General features: G+C 37.7%; 1 protein-coding gene and 1 pseudogene across 1 annotated transcript in view; one reads left to right on the top strand and one right to left on the bottom strand.

Annotated features, from left to right (window-relative positions):
* Nucleotides 1-2,988: 2,988 nt before the first annotated feature.
* LOC149748862 (uncharacterized) lies at nt 2,989-13,127 on the top strand (annotated as a pseudogene).
* Nucleotides 13,128-14,440: 1,313 nt separating this feature from the next.
* Nucleotides 14,441-20,468, bottom strand: part of LOC111169002 (uncharacterized) — a 60,395-nt gene continuing 54,367 nt past the window's right edge. Inside the window, 1 exon segment of the mRNA XM_089912897.1 lies at nt 14,441-20,468. This exon segment is cut by the window's right edge and continues 26,264 nt beyond it. The gene's annotated coding sequence lies outside the window, so the exon portion shown is untranslated.

Genomic DNA, 20,468 nt, shown 5'->3' with positions numbered 1-20,468 from the left:
TCTACAGTTTCAATGCAATCCCTATCAAACTCTAATGGCAGTTTTCAGAGAACTAGAACAAAAAAATTCACAATTTGTATGGAAACACAAAAGACCCCAAATAGCAAAAGCAATCATCAGAAAGAAAAACAGAGCTGAAGGAATCAGTCTCCCTGATTTCAGACTATACTACAAAGCTACAGTAATCAAGACTGTATGGTACTTGCACAAGAACAGTAATATAGATCAATGGAACAGGATAGAAAGCCCGGAAGTGAATCACACAACTATAGTCAATTTATCTATGACAAAGGGGGCAAGACTAAACAATGGAGAAAAGATAGCCTGTTAAATAAGTGGTTCTGGGAAAACAGGACAGCTGCACGTGAAAGAATGAAATTAGAACACTCCCTAACAGCATACACAAAAATAAACCCATAATGGATCAAAGACCTAAATGTAACGCCAGACACTATAAAACTCTTAGAGGAAAACATACGCAGAACATTCTATGACATAAATCACAGCAAGATCCTTTTTGACCCACTTTCAATAGAAATGGAAATGAAAACAAAAATAAACAAATGGGACCTAATGAAACTTAAAAGCTTTTGCACAGCAAAGGAAACCATAAACAAGATGAAAAGACAACCCTCAGAATGAGAGAAAATATTTGCAAACAAAGCAACTGACAAAGGATTAATCCCCAAATATACAAGCAGCTCATGCAGCTCAGTATCAAAAAAACAAACAATGCAATCAAAAAATGGGCAGAAGATGTAAATAGACATTTCTCCAAAGAAGATATACAGATGGCCAATGAACACATGAAATGATGTTCAACATCACTAACCATTACAGAAATGCAAATCAAAACCACAATGAAGTATCACCAAACACCAGTCAGAAAGGCCATCATCAAAATATCTACAAACAGCAAATGCTGCAGAGGGTGTGGAGAAAAGGGAACCCTCTTGCACTGTTGGTGGAAATGTAAATTGATACAGTCACTATAGAGAACAGTATGGAGGTTCCTTAAAAAACTGAAAATAGAACTACCATATGACCCAGCAATCCCACTACTGGGCATCTAGCCTGAGAAAACCATAATTCAAAAAAAAGACGTGGGCTTCCCTTGTTGCGCAGCGGATAAGGATATGCCTGCCAATGCAGGGGACAAAGGTTTGATCCCTGCTCTGGGAATATCCCACATGCCACAGAGCAACTAAGCCTTTGAGCCACAACTACTGAGCATGCGTTCTAGAGCCCACAAACCACAACTACTGAAGCCCATGTGCCTAGAGCCCAGGCTCCGCAACAAGAGAAGCCACCACAATGAGAAGCCCATGCACCGTAATGAAGAGTAGCCCCTGCTCACCACAACTAGAAAAAGCCTGTGTGCAGCAACAAAGAACCAACACAGCCAAAAATAAATAAATAAATAAATAAAAATTTTTAAATTAAAAACAAAAAACAAGTCATGTACCACAATGTTCATTGCAGTTCTATTTAGAAGAGCCAGGACATGGAAGCAACCTAAGGGTCCATTGACAAATGAATGGATGAAGATGTGGCACATATATACAATGCAATATTACTCAGCCATAAAAGGAAACGAAATTGAGTTATTTGTAGTGAGGTGGATGGACCTAGAGTCTGTCATACAGAGTGAAGTAAGTCAGAAAGAGAAAAACAAATACCGTATGCTAACACATATATATGGAAGCTAAAAAATAAAAAAAAGGTTCTGATGAACCGGGCATGGGGCAGGAATAAAGACGCAGACATATAGGAGGGACTTGAGGACACGGGGAGGGGGAAGGGGAAGCTGGGATGAAGTGAGATAGTAGCATTGACATATATACACTACCAAATGTAAAATAGATAGCTAGTGGGAAGCAGCCACATAGAACAGGGAGATCAGCTTGGTGTTTTTGACCACCTAGAGGGGTGGGATAGGGATGGTGGGAGGGAGACACAAGAGGGAGAGGATATGGGGATATATGTATACATATAGCTGACTCACTTTGTTATAAAGCAGAAACTAACACAACATTGTAAAGCAATTATACTCAAATAAAGATGTTAAAAAAAAAAGAACAGATGGTTTCATACCACCTTGGACTAGGGTGACTAGTCCAGTGTCAGGCACACAGTAGGTGTTTGCCCAGGTAGATTCTCTCCAACGAGCAAATCCTGTGAATTTAAGTATATTGCCCAGGTGGGAGGAAGAGCCGATAATACTTTCCTCCTCCCCCAGCCCCTTAACTAAGTATCTTCAGAATTGGGAGAGGTACTGACCCAGCACAGAAATGACAAGGAAGGCAGTCAGAAAATGAGATTCCGCATGGAAGTGGAAATTTTATGGAAGTCATAAATAAAGTGGAAATAAGGAAGTCAACTCAGCATTGCCTCAGCTCAATCACTCGATGTACTGGATCCCAATTCTGCTTGCAAGGGGTGCATGCTGCCTGTGGTTGACTAGCCTGAAACGTGACCTGCTCTTATGGGGTCATGCCAACATTACATGCAGGACTATTTTAAGATCATCTTGGACCTAATCTTACTTTCAGAGGTTCTGCTCCTTAACACATCAAATATATTAAAACTCAGCCCATTCCACATCAAATCTAATATATTTTGTTCCAAATTTTGAAAAAGCTTTTATAATTTTGCTTTTGAAATTATTTAGCTGTAATAAATATTTGGTGTATAATGTCTATGATTTCTTAGCAGTCATATATGTTTGGGAACTTTTTAGGAAGTGAAAGAAAACTAGTCTCTGTTATCTTTAAACGTCAAGACATTTGACCACTCAATTAAGGAACTCAACAATTAAAGAAGTTGACACAATGTTACATTATGGGTAGACATATAATTAAATGTTTATTAACTCCAAAAAAATATTTGTTAAATATTTCTCAAAGTTAAGATTACTCAGACTTTCCATGGTATACTTGATTCCCCTATGAATGGGTGTTTCTTTATCATTTTCATATTTGGAGCAGAACTGCTCCATGATAGGATCATACAATGACTGTCAACTTAAAAAAAACAGTCAAGATAAAGATTGTCAGAAACAGTGCAAGAAAAGAAAAAGGCTAAAAAGAAAAAATAAATGCCAACTTTGGGGAAAAGACAACAAAAACTTTCAAAAATGAAGGTAAAATAAACTTTAAAAAAAATCTCTTTTGGTTTTTTACGGAATTTATGTTTTATTTTTATTTCTCTTTGGAATTTGATCAGAGCTACTCTCAAGGGCCCTTTTTCCTAAGACTTATTAGCTAGAAAGTAGGGTAAAGCCAAATCACAGATTTGATATCCCTCTCTAAAAGAAAACAATTAAAATAATACTTTTGTCTGAATATTGTGACAAACTTCAGGGAAGAAAACTCATATAGAATTTAGTCACCTAAGCATCAATATCTCTGTACAACCACTCAAGACTATAATATTTGGGCTCCCCAGGGAGGTGTCAAAAAAAGAAGGGAGTAACCTAACCTAGAATTATCAAAAGAGTACCTAAATTTCAAAATAGGTCCATATAACCCCATATCCTTTTTATCCTGATCATTACCCAGGAGGTACCTGGAGGAAATTAATCCTCTCTGAAGAGAGTGAATTCAGGTGCCAAACTGCTTTACTAAGGTTAATTTTCAAGACCTGCATATCTAAGATTTGCAGTCTCTGGGGAAATAGATTATAGGTGGACCCATAAAATAAATCATCTAAATATCCAAGGAAAGGCTGGGGTGAGACTATTTTAAAAATTAAGTTATTTAAAACAAGCATGTTAAAAAAAAAGGGGGGGTGGGGGAATTCCCTTGCAATTCAGTGGTTAGGACTCTGCATTTCCACTGCAGGGAGCCTGGGTTCAACCCCTGGTCCCTGGTGGAGGAGTTAAGATCCTGCATGCCACGCAATGTGGCCAAAAACAAAGGGGAGAGGGAATAAAAATAAAACATGTGTGTGGGACTTCCCTGGTGGTCCAGTGGGTAAGACTCCATGCTCCCAATGCAGGAGGTCTGGGTTCAATCCCTGGTCAGAGAACTAGAACACGCATGCATGCCACAACTAAGAGTTCGTGTGCTGCAAATAGGAAGCCCACATGCCACAATTAAGACCCAGCACAGCCAAAATAAATAAATAAATAATATTTTTAAAAAATGTGTGTATACAGGGAAGTGTAGAAAACACACATAAGCCTATATAATATGCATATCCCTCCAAAAAATACCTGAGGAGTATTAGGCTTTCTTCTCAGGCTAATCAAAAGGATCAAAACACACACAGCTGATTAGGGAAGTACTTTCCAGGCACAGGGTCAGTCTTCAAAAATGAAAGAGGTGACTGCTTTTTCAAACACCTAATTTTCTACAAAAAATTACAAGGAATACAAAGAAATAGGAAACATGGACCATTCAAAGGGAAAAAATGAGGTGGGAGAAACCATTGCTGAAGAAACACAGGCATTAAAATTACTACACAAAATGTTAAACAACTGTTTTTAATATGCTCTAAGAGCTAAAGGAAAACCCAGAAAGAGAACTAAAGAAAATCAAGAAAATGATAAACAAAATGAAAATATTAGCAAAGAGATGAAAATTACAAAACAAAAAACAAACAAAAATTCTAGAAGTGAATTGAAAATCCACAAGAAAATCTGAGGGAATTCCCTGGCAGTCCAATGGTTAGGACTCCACATTTTCACTGCTGAGGGCCCAGGTTCAATCCCTGGTCAGGGAACTAAGATCCCACATGCCATGCAGCATGGCTGAAAAATAAAATTTTTTTTAAAAATAAAATAAAAATAGGGCTTCCCTGGTGGCGCAGTGGTTGAGAGAGCCATGGCCGCTGAGCCTGCGCATCCGGAGCCTGTGCTTCGCAACGGGAGAGGCCACAACAGTGAGAGGCCCGCATACCGCAAAAAAAAATAATAAAAAATAAAAAATAAAAATAAAATAAAAAATAAAAATAAAGAGTTTGAGAGTAGACTTGAGCAGCCAGAAGAATCATGGAACTTGAAGGCAGGTTATTTGATATTATCCCACCTGAGAAGTTGAAAGACAAAAGTAGAGAGACTCAGGGACCAATTAGGTACCATCAGGTGTACCTATGTATGCATTATGTGAGGCACAGAAGAAGAGAGAAAAGAACAGTGAGATTATTTGAAGAATAAGAGCCAAAACTTTTCTAAATTTGAGAAAAAATAAGTAACTACAAATTCAAAAAACTCATAGGGTAAAGTGAAAGAACCCCACTCTGTGATACATTAAAATTAAACTGTTGAAAGACAAAAACAAAGAGAGAATCTTGAAAGTAGCAGGACAAAAGTGATGTGTCATGTACATGGTATCCTCATTAAGATTATCAACCAATTTGGGACTTTCCGGTGGTCCAGTGGTTGAGACTTTGCCTTCCAATGCAGGGGGTGCAGGTTAGATCCCTGGTTGGGGAGCTGGGATCCCACATGTCTCGGGGCCAAAAAAACACAAAAAACAAAAAACATAAACATAAAAAAGAAGCAATATTGTAACAAACTCAATAAAGACTTTTAAAATGGTCCATATTTAAAAAAAAAAAAAGAAAAGATTATCAACTAATTTCTCAGCAGAAATCTTGGAGGCCAGAGGCAATGGATGCTATATAGAAAGTGTTGAAAGAAAGGGAAAGAAAAAAAAACAAAAACACCTTATCAACTGAGAATTTTATATCCAGAAAAAAAGTATTTGTAAATATGGAAGATATTAATATATTCCCTGTTAAACAAAATTGCAGGAATTCATGATCGCTAGACCTTCCTAAAAAAATGCTGAAGGGACACCAAAGAGAAATAAAAATAAAACATAAATTCTGTAAAGCACAGTAGGGAGTAATTTGAAGCCACATGAAGATGTAAAGATCTCCAGTAAAGGTATAAACATGGAAAAATATAAAAAAACAATATTATATATTTTTTGTAATTTCACTTTTTATTTTGTACAAGATTTAAAAGAAATTTACATGAACATCATTATAAAACTGTTCTAATGAGTACAGAATATATAAAGATCTAACTCGTGACATTAATAACGTAAAGTTCAGGGAGATGCAACTGTAAAGGATTATTTCTGTATGCAATTAAATTTATGCTGTATCAAAAAAAATTTATGCTGTATCAATTCAAAACAGAGTATTATAAATTTAGGATGTTATATGTAACCCTTATGGTAAAACAAAGAAAATATCTGTACAATACATACAAAAGGAGTTAGAAGGCAGTCAACACATGTGACTACAAAAAATTAACTAAGCACAAGGAAGGTAGAAATAGATAAAACAAGTTGCCAGAAATACTCATAAGAGATACAGAAAACAAATAATTACTTTATTTGTGGCAAAATGGCAAAGAAGTTCTTCCTTAAACAGTAAATACATTAAATATAAGTGGATGAAAGCCTTCAATCAAATGGCATAGTTTTGCAGAATTGATTTTTTTTTAAACCTATATACTGTATACAAAAGACTCACTTTAGATCAAAGGACACAAACATTGATAGTGAAAGGATGGAAAAAATATCCTACACAAATAGTAAGCAAAAGAGAGCTGCATGGCTACGTTAATATTAAGTAATTAATATCAGACAAAATAGACATTAAATCTAAAACTGGTAAAAAGAGAAAAATAAGGACATTATCTAGGTAAAAGGAATATTTCACATAGGTGATATAATAATTATAAATATGTACATGCCAAATCTCAGCTCTAAACTATGCAAGGCAAGCACTGACAAAATTGAGGGAAGAAATAGACATTTTCACAATTAGAGCAAAAGATTTCAATACCCCATATTCAACAATATGGAGAACAACCAGAGAGAGGATCAATAAGAAATGGAAAACTTGAACAGCACTTTCAATTAGACCTAAAAGACATATACAGAGCAAACTATCCTGAAAACACAGAATACACACTTTTATTCAAGTACACATTGAACATTTTGTATGATATACTATATTAGTTTACAGAAAGAACAAAAAAAGTGAAGAAAGCCTATGTGAACTACAGGAAGCCATTATGAGAAATAATCTATGCATAATTGTGGTCCCAGATGGATGAGAGTAAGAAATGGGAGGAAAGTATATTTAATATAATAATGGCTGAGAACTTTCCATTTCTGCAGAGAGATCTGGATATTGAAGTTCATGAAGCTCATAAGTCTCCAGTCAGATTCAATCCAGAGAGATCTTCTCCAACATGCATTGTGATAAAACTGACTAAAATTGAAGGTAAAGAAAGAATTTTTAAAGAAACAACAAGAAAAAAGCATCACATGCAGTGGAACTTCTCCCCCCGCCCCCATAAGACTATCAACATATATCTCAGAAGAAACTTTGCAGGCTATGGGACAGTGGGATGATATATTCAATGTACTAAAAGAAAAAAAATGTTAACCAAAAATAGTTTACCTGAAAATTGTCCTTCAGAAATGGAGAGATAAAGACTCTCAGACAAAGAAGATCTAAGGGAATACATCACTGCTAGACCTACTTTACCTAAAATGCTGAAGGGAGCTCTTCAAACTAAAATGAAAATACACTAGAAACATTAAAACATAAAAATACAAAGCACATTGGTAAGGCAGGTATATAGTGAAATCGGAATACTCCAGTGCAATACTGTAATATGATGATCTGTTTAACATTTGTTTCATACAAAGGTTAAAGGACAGAAGCATTGAAAACAACTATACTTACAATAATTTGTTAATGGATAAACAATATAAAAATATTTAAATTTTGACATCAAATCTTAAACTGTTTTGGGGAAGGAGTATGTGAATGGTTAGATGGTTCTCAGCTTAAAATAGACTGTTATATCTATAACGCATTCATGTTTTATCAGCTTCATGGTAGATAGACAAGAGAAAAAGGGAAGGAAAACAAATGCAACACTAAAGGAAATCACGAATCCACAAAGGAAGACATCAAGAGACAAAGAAAGGAACAGGAAGTCTGCAAAACAGCTGGAAAAAAAAAAGACAGGTTGGCATTAGTAAGTTCTTCCATATCAATAAATCCTCTAAATATAAATAGATTAAAATTTCCAATTAAAGGACATAGATGATTGAATGAATTTTTTAACAAACAACTATATTCTACCTAAAAGGGTTTCTTCAGCTTTCATGAAAGTTAAAAATGAGGGAATGGAAAAATATATTCTGTAAAAATGAAAACCAAAAGTGAGCAGGGATAGTTATACTTACAGCAGACAAAATAGACTTTAAGCACAAAAATGTAACATGATACAAAGAAAGTCATTACATAATGTTGAAGGGTCAATTCAGCAAGAGGATTCAACAAATGTAAATTTTATGCAGCTGACATCAGAGCACCCAAATATATTAAACCAGTACTAACCCTGGTGGTCCAGTGGTTAAGAATCTGCCTTCCCAAGCAGGGGACATGGGTTCAATTCCTGGATGGGAAACTAAGATCACACAAGCCACGGGGCAAATAAGCCCATGTGCCACAGCTACTGAGCCTACACACTCCGGAGCTAGCATGCTGCAATGAAGAGCCCACATGCTGCAACTAAGACCTGACACAACCAACTAATAAAATTTTTTAAAAATAGAGGACTTCCCTGGTGGAGCAGTGTTTAGGAATCTGCCTGCCAATGTAGGGGACATTGGTTCGAGCCCTGGTCCGGGAAGATCCCACATGCCTCAGAGCAACTAAGCCTGTGCACCACAACTACTGAGCCTGTGCTCTAGGGCCTGCAAGCCACCACTACTGAGCCCATGTACCACAACTACTGAAGCCCGTGCACCTAGAGCCCATGCTCTGCAACAAGAGAAGCCTGCGCACTGCAATGAAGAGTAGTCCCTGCTCTCCACAACTAGAGAAAGCCCACATGCAGCAATGAAGACCCAATGCAGCCAAAAATAAAAAAATTTATTTTTTTAAAAAAGAAAACATAAGCAAAATGGACAAAACTTTAGCTAAACGAGAGAGAGAGAGAGAGAGACTCAAATAAATAAAATCAGAAATAAAAATCAGACTTTATAAATGATACCACAGAAATACAAAGGATTGTAAGAGATACTATAGGAAATTACATGCCAATAAATAACCTAGAAGAAATGCATAAATTCCTAGAAATCTACAACCTACCAAGACTGAATCAGGATGAAAGAGAAAATATGATCAGATCATTACTGAGTAAGGAGAATGAATCACTATTCAAAAACTCCCAACAAGAAAAGCCCAGAACCAGATGGCTTTCCAGATGAATTCTACCAAGCATTTAAAGAAGAATTAGTGCCAATATTTCCAAATTTTTTCAAAATATTGAAGAGAGAAAACATTACCAATCTCATTTTTTTTTGAGGTCAGAATTATCCTGCTTCCAAAGCCTGATAAAGACATGACGAGAAGGAAAAAAACACAGACCATTATTCCTGATGAATATAGATGGCAATCCTCAAGAAAATAAAAGCAATCCAAAATCAGTCACACAATGAAACGTCACAAATCCTGATAAAGTGGGATTTATCCCTGGGATGCAAGGATGGTACAAAATATGCACATCAATAAATGTGATACACCACTTTAATTAATTGAAAGTTAAAAACCATATGATCATCTCAATAGATGCAGAAAAAGCTTTTGACAAAATTCAACACACATTTATGATAAAACTCTCCAGAAAGTGGGCATAGAGGGAAACTACCTCAACATAATAAAGGCCATGTATGACAAACGCACAGTTAACATCATACTCAACAGTGAAAAGCTGAAAGCATTTCCTCTAAGATCAGGAACAAGACAAGGATGTCCACTCTTACCACTTTTATTCAACATAGGTTTGGAAGTCCTAGCCATGGTAATCAGAGAAGAAAAAGAAATAAACGGAATCCATATTGGAAATGAAGAAGTAGGACTGTCACTGTTTGCAGGTGACATGGTACTATACATAGAAAATCCTAAAGATGGTACCAGAAAACTACTAGGGCTCACCAATGAATTAGGTAAAGTTGCAGGATACACAATTAATATACAGCTTGCATTTCTATACACTAACAATGAAAGATCAGAAAAATAACTTAAGGAAACAACCCCATTTATCATTGCAACGAAAAGAATAGACCTACCTAGGAATAAACCTACCTAAGGAGGCAAAAGACCTGGGCTCTGATAACTATAAGATGCTGATGAAAGAAATTGAAGATGATACAAACATATGGAAAAATACACCATGTTCTTGGATAGGAAGAATCAATATTGTCAAAATGACTATACTACTCAAAGCAATTTACAGATTCAATGCAACCCCTATCAAATTATCAATGGCATTTTCACAGAACAAGAAAAAAATATTTTTAAATTTGCATGGAAACACAAAAGACCCTGAAGAGCCAAAGCAATCTTGAGAAAGAAAAATGGAGCTGGAGGAATCAGGCTCCCTGACATCAGACTATACTGCAAAGCTACAGTCATGAAAACAGTACCATTACTGGCAACAAAACAAAAATATAGATCAATGGAACAGGATAGAAAGCCCAGAAATAAGCCCACACAACTACGGTCAATTAATCTACAACAAAGAAGGCAAGACTATACAATAGAGAAAAGACAGTCTCTTCAATAAATGGTGTTGGGAAAACTGGACAGCTACCTGTAAAAGAATGAAGCTAGAACATTCTCTAGCACCATAGACAAAAATAAACTCAAAATGGATTAAAGACCTAAATGTAAGGCTGGATACTATAAAACTCTTAGAGGAAAACATTGGCAGAACTTTCATTGGTGTAAATTGCATTAATAGCTTTTTGGATCCACCTCCTAGAGTAATGAAAAGAAAAACAAAAATAAATAAGTGGGGGTAAACTTGGATCTGTTCACTGGTGGGGTGCCTTGGAACATTAGGCTGGCCTGAGGTTCCACGTTCAGCAGAACCACTTATGGAGCCTGCACTGGGCCCTGTGACCTTTGAGGATGTGGCTGTATAATTTTTCCAAGAGGAATGGAGGCTTCTTGATGAGACCCTGAGACGCCTGTACCACTATGTGATGCTGGAGACCTTTGCACTTGTTGTATCATTGGGACTTCCATCTTTTAGGTCCCATGTTGTTGTCCAACTGGAGCTGGGAGGAGAACCCTGGGTACATAATAGAGTGGCCATGAATCCAGGCATAGCAAGAGGGGCTCAAAGTGGGCCTGGCCCTGGTGACGGGCATCAGGGCAAGGATGTGATATCATGGTTGGATTCAAATCAGATCAGGAACATGTCCTGTGCCTAACACTGTTTTGGTGGCAAGGCCAGTGACTGTGTACCTCATTTCTATTTTTCCTCATTTCTATTTTTTCTCCATTCTTGATAATTTGCTCCTTCTGTCATTTCTACTCTGACTTCCAACCCAGGATTATCCTTCACCTCTCTGTCTTCCACTCTTCCTTGGTCCTCTCCATCCTTACTCTGCTGTGGTCTTCAATATTGGCCTATACTTAATGTGTCATGAGGTCTGCACCTATCCTTAAAATATTCCTAGAACACCAGCTACTCAGTGACAATCAGATTTTCCTGGGCCTGAAGACACCTTTCCACACAACACATGTGTCACCATCAGCCAAGGCCCTGGTGAAAACCATTCCCGGAGGAGAGAGCTGTGGACCCCTTGCTCCTCTGTGCACTCCACCACACCCTTGTGTCTTTTGCCTGGGTGTTAGCATGAAGTAGAGGACAAGGAGATACCTTCTGAGCAGAATGTTTCTGTAGAAGTGCCACAAATAAATATTTCAAAGGAAGACCTGTCCACCCAGAAGGCCTATCCCTATGAGAGATGTAGCCTGTACTTAAAAAGTGCTTTGCATGTAGGTGAGGACCTGGGAACAAACCCTGGCCAGAAACTGTGTGGGGTAGGTGTGAAATTGTACCAGCACATTGCAGAGAAACTTTTCAGAAAAGATGTGGATAAAGCCTTTATGAAAAGTTGCACAGTAGGTGCATCCAAGAAGTCTTTCATGTGCCAGGAGGCTGGGAAGGATTTCCCTGGTAGCTTGGCTTTCTCCAGCACCAGGTCACACCACAAAAGGACACTGAGTGTGTGAAGGCCTTTCACAATGGACAAAAGCACAAGTATAGTGAATGTGGGAAAGCCTACTGTCACAAATAGAGGCTTGCTCAGCACCAGAGAGTCCCCACTGGAGAAAAGCCTTATCAATGCAGTGAATGTGGGAAAACCTTCAGCTATAAACACGTTCAGCACTGGAGAGTCCCCACTAGAGAAAAACCTTATCAACGCAGTGAATGTGGGATAACCTTCAGCTATAAACACATCCAGCACTGGAGAGTCCCCACTGGAGAAAGGCGATATAAGTGCAGTGAATGTGGGAAAGCTTTTAACAACAAACCCACACTTGTTGGGCACTAGCAAATTCACACTGGAGAAAGGCCTTATGGGTGTTATGAATGTGGGAATTCTTTAGCCAAAGCTCCAGCCTTACTGAACATCAGAGAATTCACACTGTATCATGGCCTTATAAATGAATTCAATGTGGAAAATTCTTTACCTCTAACTCCAACCTAATTAAATGCTGGCAAATTCACATGGGCACAGGGCCTTATGAGTGCAGTGAATGCGGGAAATTCTTTAACCAAAGTCCCAGTCTCATTAAACATCAGCGAATCCACACTGGTGAAAGGCCATGTGAATGTACTGAATGTGGGAAACTTTTTAGCCAAAGCTCTATTCTCATTAAGCACCAGAGATTTCACACTGGAGCAAGGCCTTATAAGTGCATTGATGTGGGAAACTTTTTAGCCAGAGCTTTGGCCTCACTCAACACCAGAGAATTCACACTGGAGAAAGATCATATGAGTGCACCGAATGTGGAGAATTCTTTAGCTGAAGCACCCAACTTAGCACCAAAAAGTTCACACCAGAGAAAGGCCTCTTGAATGCAGCAAATGTGGAAAAGTCTTCAGTCAAAGGTTGGCCCCAACTGAGCACCAGAAAGTTCACAGCCCTGATAGATTTTATGAGTGTATCAAATGTAGGAAAGCGTTCCACTGAAAGTCTAACCACATTCATCACCAGAAAGTTCATACTTGAGAAAAGCATTCCAATGAGATGAGGAGAGCAGCAAATGAGCTATCTCCTTAGTTAAAATACATCACACCGGGCTTCCCTGGTGGCGCAGTGGTTGGAGAGCCCACCTGCCAATGCGGGGGACACGGGTTCATGCCCCGGTCCAGGAGGATCCCACGTGCCGCAGAGCGGCTGGGCCCGTGAGCCATGGCCGCTGAACCTGCATGTCCAGAGCCTGTGCTCCGCAGAGGGAGAGGCCACAGCAGTGATGGGCCCACGTACTGCAAAAAAAATAAATAAATAAAAATAAAATACATCATACCAAATAGGCTCTGTGAGGGAGTCAACAACTTGAAGCTGAATGTCATACACCTGAACAGCTCTAGTGTGGAGATTGCCTATGAGTACTAAGTTCATACGAAGCTTTTAAGGAGCTATGCTGTACTTTCTAACCTGCTCAGGGCCCTTGCCAGACTAACGTCACTGTGAGTTTTTATGGTAGAAATCACCTTACCTCTACCAAGGGGAAGTCACCTCAGTGTGATCAGGGCAGGTAGATCTTTGTACTCTCCCATCCCATGGAGGGAAGCATGAGTAGCCTGAGCACTTGGGTGTAATTCTCTCATGTCTAACTGACTAGGACATAGACTTAACCAGTTTTGACCAAGGGGACCCAATCTGGGCTCTGCTGGTGGCTTATGGAGGTTTACCTTCTTCAGTGACATTGTCTCATGCCATGCTCAATATGGATTTTTCTAGCTCTAAGTCACCTCTTTGGGAACTTTGTACGCTTCAGTGAGGATAGTATTGTTGTAGACAATGCTTCACTCCAGTTTTGGTCTAATTTGCATTGTTGTCCAAGGCTTCCTGGGGTAGACTACAGGGTTTTGTGTGACTAATCTTGTGACCTGGATGTCAGAGCTTTTGGAGGGTTCAGAGATCACTCTGAGATGAGGAGAATTATGAGACCTACCAGCGTTTTTTGGAGCAGCATAAGTTGATTCTCTATTTCACATGCAATGTCACATAATGCTCCTAGTATTGGTAAAGAGATGTTCTCTATGTCCAGCTTGAAAAGAGCCATGTGCCATAATATCCAGAACTTGGTAGGCTGGTGTTGCTGAGTGTTAGATTACAGACGTTAGGTGGGAACAATACTTGGTACAGAAACACTCAGGGAATTAATAGGGAGTTTAGCAAACAAGAGGTGATGGGCCTATTCTAAAGTTGCATTCACAAAATGTTCAGTGATTGCAGCTTTTTAGGATAAGGTTTTTGCAGAAATGCTCAGGAGATACAGAGCTATTTTCCTCCTCCTGTGGCCCCAGCCAGTGTCATACTGAATAATGTAAAGGTTTTAGGATCCCAAAGCATCTCCAAATTGTCTATCTCAAGGCCACTGCTGCACAGTAAAAAAAAAAAAAAAAAAAAAAAAAAATGAGGAAAGATAGTGGAAATTGAATAGTCCTGGCATGAGATTTTTATGACTTAGGCAAAGGTCTTGGATAACTCTAGAAACACCTTTCATTGCTCACCAGTCTTCATTGCTACTGTGACAGAGTTCCTCCCATGAGACAGGGAGAGTGATGGAGTTAATGTGTGCTTGCCAGAGTTCTACTTTTCCAAAAAGGAGATTCATATTTTTATGTGAAGTCAATTTCTATTAAAACTTAATTGAGCTATATGGTTGGTATGCAATGAACTGAACATATTTAAAATGTACAGTTTTGTAAGTTTTAATACATGTAAACCCACAGAACCATCATCATCATAACAAACATCCATCACTCCTGTATCTACCTTCTGACATCCCTCCCTGGGCTCCCAGGCAACTACTACTGATTTACTTTCTTTCACATTTGATTAGTTATTTTTTTCTAGAATTTTAATATCAATGAAAAGACAACCTGCAGAATGGGAGAAAATATTTGCAAATGAAGCAACAAGCAAGGGATTAATCTCCAAAATATACAAACAGCTCATGCAGCTCGATATCAAAATAACAAACCCAATCAAAAAATGGGCAGAAGATCTAAATAAACATTTCTCCAAAGAAGACACAGATGGCCAAAAAGCACATGAAAAGATGCTCAACATTGCTAAATATTAGAGAAATGCAACTCAAAACTACAATGAGGTATCACTGTGCACAGGTCAGAAGGGTCATCATCAAAAAGTCTACAAACAGTAAATGCTGGGGGACTTCCCTGGTGGCACAGTAGAATCCATCTGCCAATGCAGGGGACATGGGTTCGATCCCTGGTTGGGGAAGTTCCCACATGCTGCGGAGCATCTGAGCCCATGCACCACAACTACTGAGCCTGTGCTCTAGAGCCCACGAGCCACAACTACTGAGCTTGCATGCCACAACTACTAGAGCCCGCATGCCTAGAGCCCATGCTCCACAACAAGAGAAGCCACTGCAATGAGAAGCTTGTGCACCACAACAAAGAGTAGCCCTGCTCACTGCAACTAGAGGAAGCCCTCAACGAAGGCTTTCAATGAAGCAGTGAAGACCCAATACAGCTAAAAATAAATAAATTAAAATATATAAATTTAAAAATGCTGGAAAGGGTATGGAGAAATGGGGACCCTCCTACACTGCTGGAGGGAATGTAAATTGATACAACCATTATGGAGAACAGTCTGGAGATTCCTTTAAAAATTAAAAATACAACTACTATATGATCCAGCAATCCCACTCCTGGGCATATATCTGGAAAAAAACCATAATATGAAAAGATACATGCACCCCAATGTTCACTGCTGTACAACTTACAATAGTCAAGACATGGAAGCAAACTAAATGTCCATCAACAGAGGAATGGGTAAAGAAGATGTGCTTCATATACACAATGGAATATTACTCAGCCATAAAAAAGAATGAAATAATGCCATTTGCAGGAACATGAATGGACCCAGAGATTATCATAAGTAATGAGTGAAGTAAGTCAGACAGAGAAGTAAGTGAAGTGAAGTAAGTGACACAAAGGCAAATATCATCTGATATCACTTATATGTGAAATCTAAAAAGATGACACAAATGAACATGTTTACAAAACAGAAATAGACTCACAGACATAGAAAGCAAACTTATGGTTACCAAAGGGGAAAGATTGGGGGAGGGATTAATTAGGAGCTTGGGATTAACATAAACACACTACTATATATCAAATAGATAATAAACAAGGACCTACTGTATCACACAGGGAAGTCTATTCAATATTCTGTAATAACCTATAAGTGAAAAGAATCTGAAAAAGAATAGATATATGTATATGTATAAATGAATCACTTTGCTGAAAGCCTGAAACTAAGACAACATTGTAAATCAACTATAGCCCAAAATAAAATAAAATAAAAATTAAATTTAAAAAATTAAAAATAAAAAAATTCTTTCATGATAAAAACTCTCAACAAATGCACATAGAAGGACTATTCCACAAATAATAAAGGCCATATATGACAAACCCACTTTTAACATCATACTCAACAGAGAAAGTTTGAAGTCTTCTCCTTTGGAATCAGCAATGAGACAAGGATCCCACTCTCACCCCTCCTTTCAACAATCTATTGGTAGTTCTGGCTAGAGAAATTAGGAAAGAACAAGAAACAATAGGCATCCAAATTAAATGACAAGAACTAAAATTGTCTTTTGCAGATGACACAGTATGTGTAAAAAATCCTAAAGACTCCCCTGCCAAAAATATTTAGAACTAATAAATTTAATAAACAAGGTACAGAATAAACATACAAAAAACTCAGCTGTATTTCTCTACACTAGGAAAAAATTATCTAAAAAAGAAAAAAACTGTCCCATTTACAATAGCATCAAAAATATCAAAATGTTTAGGAATAAATTTAACCAAGGAGGTGAAAAGTCCACTCGAAACTTTGACAAAAGAAATTGAAAAAGTCATAAACAAACAGAAAGATACACTGGCAAAATTTTTATTGTTATAACGTCCCTACTACACAAAGCCATCTATAGATTCAATGCAACCCCTATCAAAATGTCAATGGGGGGCTTCCCTGGTGGCGCAGTGGTTGAGAGTCCGCCTGCCGATGCAGGGGACGCGGATTCGTGCCCCGGTCCGGGAAGATCCCACATGCCGCGGAGCGGCTGGGCCCGTGAGCCATGGCTGCTGAGCCTGCGCGTCTGGAGCCTGTGCTCCGCGATGGGAGAGGCCACAGCAGTGAGAGGCCCGCGTACCACAAAAAAAAAAAAAAAAAAAAAAAAAAGTCAATGGCATTTTTCACAAAAATATAAAATTGCTAAAATTAATCTGGAACCATAGCAGACCCCAAATAGACAAAGACATCCATAAAAATTATTTTAAAAACCTGGAGGCATCATATTTTCTGATTTTAAACTATATTGAAATGCTATACTAACCAAAATAGAAAGGTACTGGCATAAAAACAAACAGGTAGATAATGAAAAAGACTTGACAGCCAAGGAAAAAACTCATGTATATAAGGCCAACTAATATCTGACAAGGGAATTATTAATATGCAATGAGGAAAAGATAGTTCCTTCAATACATAGTATTTGAAAAAGTGGATATTCGCATGCAAAATAATGACACTGGGCCCTTTTCTTAAACCACTCACAAAAATTAACTTGAAATGGATTAAAGATTGAAATGTAAAACCTGAAACCGTAACACTCCTAAAAGAAAATGTAGGGACAAGCTTTTTGACGTTGGTCTTGGCAATGATTTTATGTATACAACACCAAAGCACAAACAACAATAGCCAAGATAAACGAGTGGAACTACATCAAACTTCTGTACAGTTTCTGCATACAGCAAAGGAAATAACAAGAATATGAAAGGCAACTGACAGAATGGGTGCAAATATTTGCAAGCCACATCTGATAAGCGGTTAATTCCAATATATATAAGAAACTCATACAGCTCAATATCAAATAATAATAATAGTGATCATGACAATAAATAAATAAATAAATAAATAATCTGGTTTAAAAATGGACAAAGGACCTGAATAACATTTTTTTTCACAAAGAAGACATACAAACAGCCAACAGAAACATGAAATGTTGCTCAGTGTCAGTAATCATCATTGAAATGAAAATCAAAACCTCAAAGAGTTGTTCACCTCACACCTGTTAGAATGGTTATTATAAAAGTGACAGGAGATAAGTGTTGGCAAGGATGTGGAGAAAAGGGAACTTTTGTACACTGCTGGTTGGAAAGTAAATTGGTGCACCCACTGGAAAACAGTATGAAGTTTCCCCTAAAAATTAAAAATAGAATTACCATATGATCTAGTAATTCCACTTCTGGATATCCATTCTTTTATTTATATATTTATTTACTTTATTTTATTTTTGGCCGCATTGGGTCTTTTTTGCCACATGCAGGTTTTTCTCTAGTTGCAGCAAGCGGGGGCTACTCTTCGTTGCAGTGTGCGGGCCTCTCATTACAATGGCTTCTCTTGTTGTGGAGCACAGGCTCTAGGCATGTGGGCTTCAGTAGTTGTGGCATGCAGGCTCAGTAGTTGTGGCTCTTGGGCTCTGGAGTGCAGGCTCAGTAGTTGTGGTGCACGGGCTTAGTTGCTCCGCGGCATATGGGATCTTCCTGGACCGGGGCTCGAACCGGTGTCCCCTGCATTGGCAGATGGATTCTTAGTCACTGTGCCATCAGGGAAGCCCCTGGGTATCCATTCTTAACAGATGAAGTCACTCTCTCAAAGAGATGTCTGCTCCTCCATGTTCTTTAAGCATTATTTACAATAGTCAAATCATGGAAATAGCCTGTGTCCATTGATCAATAAATGAAAAAAGAAAATTATATATATATATATATATACACATATATAATGGAATATTTTCCAACCATATAAATGTCTGCCATTTGCAACCACATGGATAGACCTTGAAGACATTATGCTAAGTGAAATAAGTCAGACAGAGAAAGACTTATATTGTAGGACTTAACTTATGTGTGAAATCTAAGAAAGCCTAACTCACAGAAACAGAGAGTAGATAGTATCTGATAGGGGCCGGTAGGGAAGGTGGGTTGGGTAGGTGAAGGTACAACCTTCCAGTTATTAGATGAATAAGGTCTAGGGTGTAATATACAGCAATGTGGCTATGGTTAACAATACTTTATTATATACTTGAAATTTGCTAAGAGAGTATATCTTACAAGTTATTACCATGGATAACAGTGGTAACTATGTGAGGTGATGGATGTATTAACTAAATTATTGTAGCAATCATTTCACAATATATACATATGTCGAATCATCACATTCTACACTTTAAAGGCACACAATTTTATTTAGCTATTAACTCTCAATAATCTGGAAAAAATAGTGAACAATGTTTTCTTAGTGAAGGAATTTTTCACCACATTGCTCTACATGGAAAGATGTTTTGTAGACATATTTATACAAATATTTCTAACCGAGCTCATATAAGCTCACTTGAGGACTGTATTATTTTAAAGAATAAATGTGTTCATCACATCACTCTGCATGTAAATAGCTGTTTAAATACACACACACACACACACACACACACACATATAAATGTTTCATTGTGCTACTTTGATGTGAAGCTGAAAACAAGATTTCAGTGAATGATTCTGTACATTCACTGGTTTGCATTTAAATTACTGTTAATGACACGTTTGAAAAACATTTCAAATAACATTACTAGTGTGCACATTTTAGAGCACTGTCATTTCAGTGAAGATTCACCACATTGGTGTGCATGGTAAACATCAGAGAAAAATATTATAAATATGTTTGTAAAAGTGCTGCTTACTTGAGAAGTTGAGAAAATGGTTATTTCAGTGAATGAATGTATTCACCATTTGTATACACACTGGACTGCATATATGTGCATTAAGTGCACATTTATAAAAGATGCTTCTTACAGTACTTCCTCTGTGAGAAGACTTTTATTTAAGTAAACGAATCTATTCACTGTTGGTAATGATTATAAAATAGTGTGTTTAAAGAGCCACGTGTAAAAGATGTATCTAGGAGTGCTATTTAACCTCTAGCGGATACTTATTTCAAGCAGTAGGTGACTTTACTACATGAAATGGATGTTGCTAAATGGTTTTATAGACACAGATGTAAAAGATGTTTCTGAGTACTTCTTACTTGTGAAGTTGAGAATAGTGTTTTACCAAGGAATAGATATGTTCACCACACTGTATTACTTGCAAAGCAGTGTTTAAAGTTACATGTATAAAAGATGTTTCTAAAAGTACTATTTACATGTAAAGTTGGGAACAGTGTTATCCAGGTATAAATGCATTCACGACAATGGTCTCCATGTAAATCATGTTTTAAAACAAGTGTGAGAATTGCATATAACAGTGCTACTTGCATGCAGCATCGACATTAGTGTGATTTTAGGAATAGATGTGTTCATTA

This window comes from Delphinapterus leucas, chromosome 6 (assembly GCF_059928025.1).
Source record: "Delphinapterus leucas isolate spDelLeu-1000000601 "Yukka" chromosome 6, BTC_Dleu_Yukka2, whole genome shotgun sequence".
Taxonomy (NCBI): domain Eukaryota; kingdom Metazoa; phylum Chordata; class Mammalia; order Artiodactyla; family Monodontidae; genus Delphinapterus; species Delphinapterus leucas.
The sequence above is the reverse complement of the archived record's forward strand: the minus strand, read 5'-3'. Positions and strand labels throughout refer to the sequence as shown.